Genomic DNA, 5,000 nt, shown 5'->3' with positions numbered 1-5,000 from the left:
AAAAAAAAAGGATCGGGCCCACTAGAGACATGGACCAGGCCGCCCTGGGCTCACCCTCCCCGGCCGCAGCGAGGGACTGCCTCCCGGCCGACTGGATCGGGCCCCTGGAAGTCTGGAAAAAAGACTGGAACCTGACGCCTCCGAGGAGGGGGCGCCCAGGGAAGGAGGGAGATCCGGGTTGACCTGGTGACCGGACGGGAAAGAGGCCACCGGGCGTCCCCCCCCTTAAAACCTAGGGGTTGACCTGGTGGCCGGAAAGCGAACCGGCCAGCAGGTGAACCCTTTCGATTCCACGGGTTGACCTGGTGCCCGGGAAGCGAACCGGCCAGCAGGTGAACCCGTTCGATTCCACGGGTTGACCTGGTGCCCGGGAGGGGACTCTGAAAATTTTTCAGCCCTTTCGACTCGGGGTTGACCTGGTGGCCGAGAGGGGACTCGCACGGCAGGCAAGCCGCCCTGGGCTCACCCTCCCCGGCCGCAGCGAGGGACTGCCACCCGGCCGACTGGATCGGGCCCCTGGAAGTCTGGAAAAAAGAATGGAACCTGACGCCTCCGAGGAGGGGGCGCCCAGGGAAGGAGGGAGATCCGGGTTGACCTGGTGACCGGACGGGAAAGAGGCCACCTGGCGTCCCCCCCCCTTAAAACCTAGGGGTTGACCTGGTGGCCGGAAAGCGAACCGGCCAGCAGGTGAACCCTTTCGATTCCACGGGTTGACCTGGTGGCCGGAAAGCGAACCGGCCAGCAGGTGAACCCGTTCGATTCCACGGGTTGACCTGGTGCCCGGGAGGGGACTCTGAAAATTTTTCAGCCCTTTCGACTCGGGGTTGACCTGGTGGCCGAGAGGGGACTCGCACGGCAGGCAAGCCGCCCTGGGCTGACCCTCCCCGGCCGCAGCGAGGGACTGCCTCCCGGCCGACAGGATCGGGCCCCTGGAAGTCTGGGGGCGGGGGGAAATCGCCCCACGCCTCCGAGGAGGGCTGCCCGGGCGGGCCTGGCCCCGGAGCTCGAAAAAAAAAAAAAGGATCGGGCCCACTAGAGACATGGACCAGGCCGCCCTGGGCTCACCCTCCCCGGCCGCAGCGAGGGACTGCCTCCCGGCCGACTGGATCGGGCCCCTGGAAGTCTGGGGGGGGGGGGGGAATGGAACCTGACGCCTCCGAGGAGGGGACGCCCAGGGAAGGAGGGAGATCCGGGTTGACCTGGTGACCGGACGGGAAAGAGGCCACCGGGCGTGCCCCCGTTAAAACCCCTAGGGGTTGACCTGGTGGCCGGAAAGCAAACCGGCCAGCAGGTGAACCCTTTCGATTCCACGGGTTGACCTGGTGCCCGGGAAGCGAACCGGCCAGCAGGTGAACCCGTCCGATTCCACGGGTTGACCTGGTGCCCGGGAGGGGACTCTGAAAATTTTTCAGCCCTTTCGACTCGGGGTTGACCTGGTGGCCGAGAGGGGCCTCGCACGGCAGGCAAGCCGCCCTGGGCTCACCCTCCCCGGCCGCAGCGAGGGACTGCCCCTCCCCACCCCCCGGCTGACAGGATCGGGCGCACTGGAAGTCCGGGACAGTATTTTCCCCGACGCCGGGGAGGGCGGGCGGAGGGGCTCTGGCGGCCAGCCCGGGCCCCGGAGCTCGAAAAGGAAAAAAGGACCGGGCCCGCGAGAGACGGGGGCCCTGCCGCAGGGGGGGGGGGCAGTCCGACCGGGGCTCACCGTGCGGCAGGCCCGGGCGTCGGCAGGGGAAAGCGGGCGAGGAGGCGCGGGGCCGGGTGCCTACGGCCATACCGGACCGAACGCCCCCGATCCCGTCCGATCTCGGAAGGTAAACCGTCCCGGGCCTGGCTAGTACTTGGATGGGTGACCGCCTGGGAATCCCAGGTGCCGTAGGCAGCTTTTCCCGGTCCGAGTCAGCTCTCTCTCCTTTTCTGGGGGGGAAGGAGAGGGGGGGACGGGCCGGAAAGCCCCTCGTCGCTCCTGCCGAGTCGGAGGTCGCGGCCGCAGGTCACGGGTCTGGGCGCCTGGGGTCCGGCTCCCCACCCACCCGGCTTCCTCCGCGGAGGACCCCCCCCGGGGCCACCGAAGCCGCTGGGGGAGACCCCGGGCATGGGGCGGACTGGCCCGGACCCTCCCGGCCGCCGGCCCGCAGGTCCGCCCCGAATCCCCCCCCGCGGCCACCCAGGCCAGGCCTGGCCAGGCGGGACGGACGGCGGGTGTCCAGCGCCCAGCGGCTTCCTCCAGCGGGGACCCACGGACCCCAAAGCCGCAGGGGGAGGCCCCGGGCCCGGGACGGACTCGCTCGGACCCCCTGCGCCCGGCCGCCGGCCCGCGGGACCGCCCCGAATCCCCCCGCGGCCACCCAGGCCAGGCCTGGCCAGGCGGGACGGACGGCGGGTGTCCAGCGCCCAGCGGCTTCCTCCAGCGGGGACCCACGGACCCCAAAGCCGCAGGGGGAGGCCCCGGGCCCGGGCCCGACTCGCTCGGCCCCCCCGCCTCCCCTGCGCCCGGCCCCCGGCCCGCGGGACCGCCCCGAATCCCCCCGCGGCCACCCAGGCCAGGCCTGGCCTGGCGGGACGGACGGCGGGTGTCCAGCTCCCAGTGGCTTCCTCCAGCGGGGACCCACGGACCCCAAAGCCGCAGGGGGAGGCCCCGGGCCCGGGACGGACTCGCTCGGCCCCCCCGCCTCCCCTGCGCCCGGCCCCCGGCCCGCGGGACCGCCCCGAATCCCCCCGCGGCCATCCAGGCCAGGCCTGGCCTGGCGGGCCGGTGTGCGGCTCCCCCGGGCTTCCTCCCCCGACGACCCGCGCCCCCCTGAGCCGCAGGCGGAGACCCCGGCCCCGGGGCGGACCGGCCCGGGCTCGCTCGAGCCCCCTGCGCCCGGCCCGCAGGACCGCCCCCCCGAATCCCCCGGGAGAGGCCCGGCCTGCACGCCACTGACGACCCGCGGCCCCCAAAGTCGCAGGAGGCGCCCCCCCCCGGTTAGCCCCGTCTCGCTCCGCGCCCCCCGCCCCTCGCTGCCGGGACCGGGCGCCGCCCCAGAGTCAGCCGCAGCCGGCCGGCCTGAGAGCTGCCCTCCTGTGGACGACGGTGAGTTTACCTTGATACTAACCGGCCGTCAGCCAGGTCAACCCCATTGCTAGACTGGGGTGGACCTGGTGGCCGAGTGGGGACTTGGAACATTTGACAGCTGCTTCCCGGGGCTTGACCGGTTGTCCTGAACGCCCCCCACCCCCAGCCCCAGCCCCCGGCTCCTGCTCCCCTCTCCCCAGCCTCGGTGCTCCGCTCCCTGCCTCGGAGGCTGCCTCTCTGCGGCGCCTGCATCGCCTCCGAGGACGCGCACCCTCCGGAGGCTGGACGTAAACCCACCACTGCCGCTGACCCGGCTCTCCGAGGGACGACTGTGAGGCCTCCCCCCCCCCCCCACCCCCGGACCGCCCTGGGGACGACTGCTAAGCCTCCCCCACCGGACCGCCCGGGGCAAGACTGCTAAGCCTCCCTCCCACACACACACACACACACTGTCGGGGGAGGACTATTAAGCTTTCCCCCTGGAGCGCCCGGGGCGGACGACTGTTAAGCCTGCCCCCGGAGTCCTCGGGGGAGGACTATTAAGCTTTCCCCCCTGGAGCGCCCGGGGGGGGACGACTATTAAGCCTGGCCCCCGGAGTCCTCGGGGGACGACTATTAAGCCTCCCCCGGACTGGCCGGGGGGCGACTATTAAGCCTCCCCCGGACCTGCTCCGTCTCGACTATTAAGCCCCCCTCTGTGGTCCTCAAGACCACTGCCGTGCTGCCCTCGGAGTGGGGTGACACCCGGGCCGGAAAGCAAACCGGCCACCAGGTCAACCCGTCGAATCCAATGGGTTGACCTGGTGGCCGGAAAGCAAACCAGCCGCCAGGTCAACCCGTCGAAACCAATGGGTTGACCTGGTGGCCGGAAAGCAAAACGGCCGCCAGGTCAACCCAGTAGATTCAGCGGGTTGACCTGGTGGCCGAACGGGGACTTTGAAAATTTGACAGCCGCTTCCCGGGGGTTGACCTGTTGTCCCGGTGGGGACTTTGAACATTTGACAGCCGCCTCCCAGGGCTTGACCTATTGTCCCGGTGGGGACTTTGAGAATTTTACAGCCGCTTCCCGGGGCTTGACCTGGTGGCCGAGTGGGGACGTTGAACATTTGACAGCCGCTTCCAGGGGGTTGACCTGTTGTCCTGAACGCCCCCCACCTCCCCCCCGGCTCCTGCTCCCCACTCCCCAGCCTCGGTGCTCCGCTCCCTGCCTCGGAGGCTGCCTCTCTGCGGCGGCTGCATCGCGTCCGAGGACGCTCACCCTCCGGAGGCTGGACGTAAAGCCTGACACCCGCCACCGCCGCCGACACGGCTCTCGGAGGGACGACTCTGAGGCCTCCCCCCACCCCCGGACCGCCCTGGGGACGACTGCTAAGCCTCCCCCCCGCCCACACCCACACCCACACTGTCGGGGGATGACTCTTAAGCCTCTCCCAGACTGCCTGGGGAACGACTATTAAGCCTGCCCCCCGGAGCACTCGGGGGACGACTATTAAGCCTCCCGCGGACTGCCCGGGGGATGACTATTAAGCCTCCCCTGGAACGACTATTAAGCCTCCCCCGGACTGGCCGGGGGGCGACTATTAAGCCTATCCTCGGGGGAGGACTATTAAGCTTTCCCCCTGGAGCGCCCGGGGGGACGACTATTAAGCCTGGCCCCCGGAGTCCTCGGGGGACGACTATTAAGCCTCCCCCGGACCTGCTCCCTCTCGACTATTAAGCCCCCCCTCTGCGGTCCTCAGCACCACTGCCGCGCTGCCCTGGGAGTGGGGTGACATCCGGTCCGGAAAGCAAACCGGCCACCAGGTCAACCCGTCGAATCCAATGGGTTGACCTGGTGGCCGGAAAGCAAACCGGTCGCCAGGTCAACCCGTCGAATCCAATGGGTTGACCTGGTGGCCGGAAAGCAAACCGGCCGCCAGGTCAACCCAGTAGATTCAGCGGG

General features: G+C 70.1%; 1 non-coding gene across 1 annotated transcript; it reads left to right on the top strand.

Moving 5' to 3' along the window:
• Positions 1-1,763: 1,763 nt before the first annotated feature.
• Positions 1,764-1,882, top strand: LOC135979214 (5S ribosomal RNA). Its single transcript, XR_010596539.1, has one exon. It is a non-coding gene; the product is annotated as a 5S ribosomal RNA (ribosomal RNA).
• Positions 1,883-5,000: the final 3,118 nt, after the last annotated feature.

This window comes from Chrysemys picta, unplaced genomic scaffold, assembly GCF_011386835.1.
Source record: "Chrysemys picta bellii isolate R12L10 unplaced genomic scaffold, ASM1138683v2 scaf722, whole genome shotgun sequence".
Classification (NCBI taxonomy): domain Eukaryota; kingdom Metazoa; phylum Chordata; order Testudines; family Emydidae; genus Chrysemys; species Chrysemys picta.
Note: the sequence above shows the minus strand (reverse complement) of the source record. Positions and strands in the feature narration are given on the sequence as shown.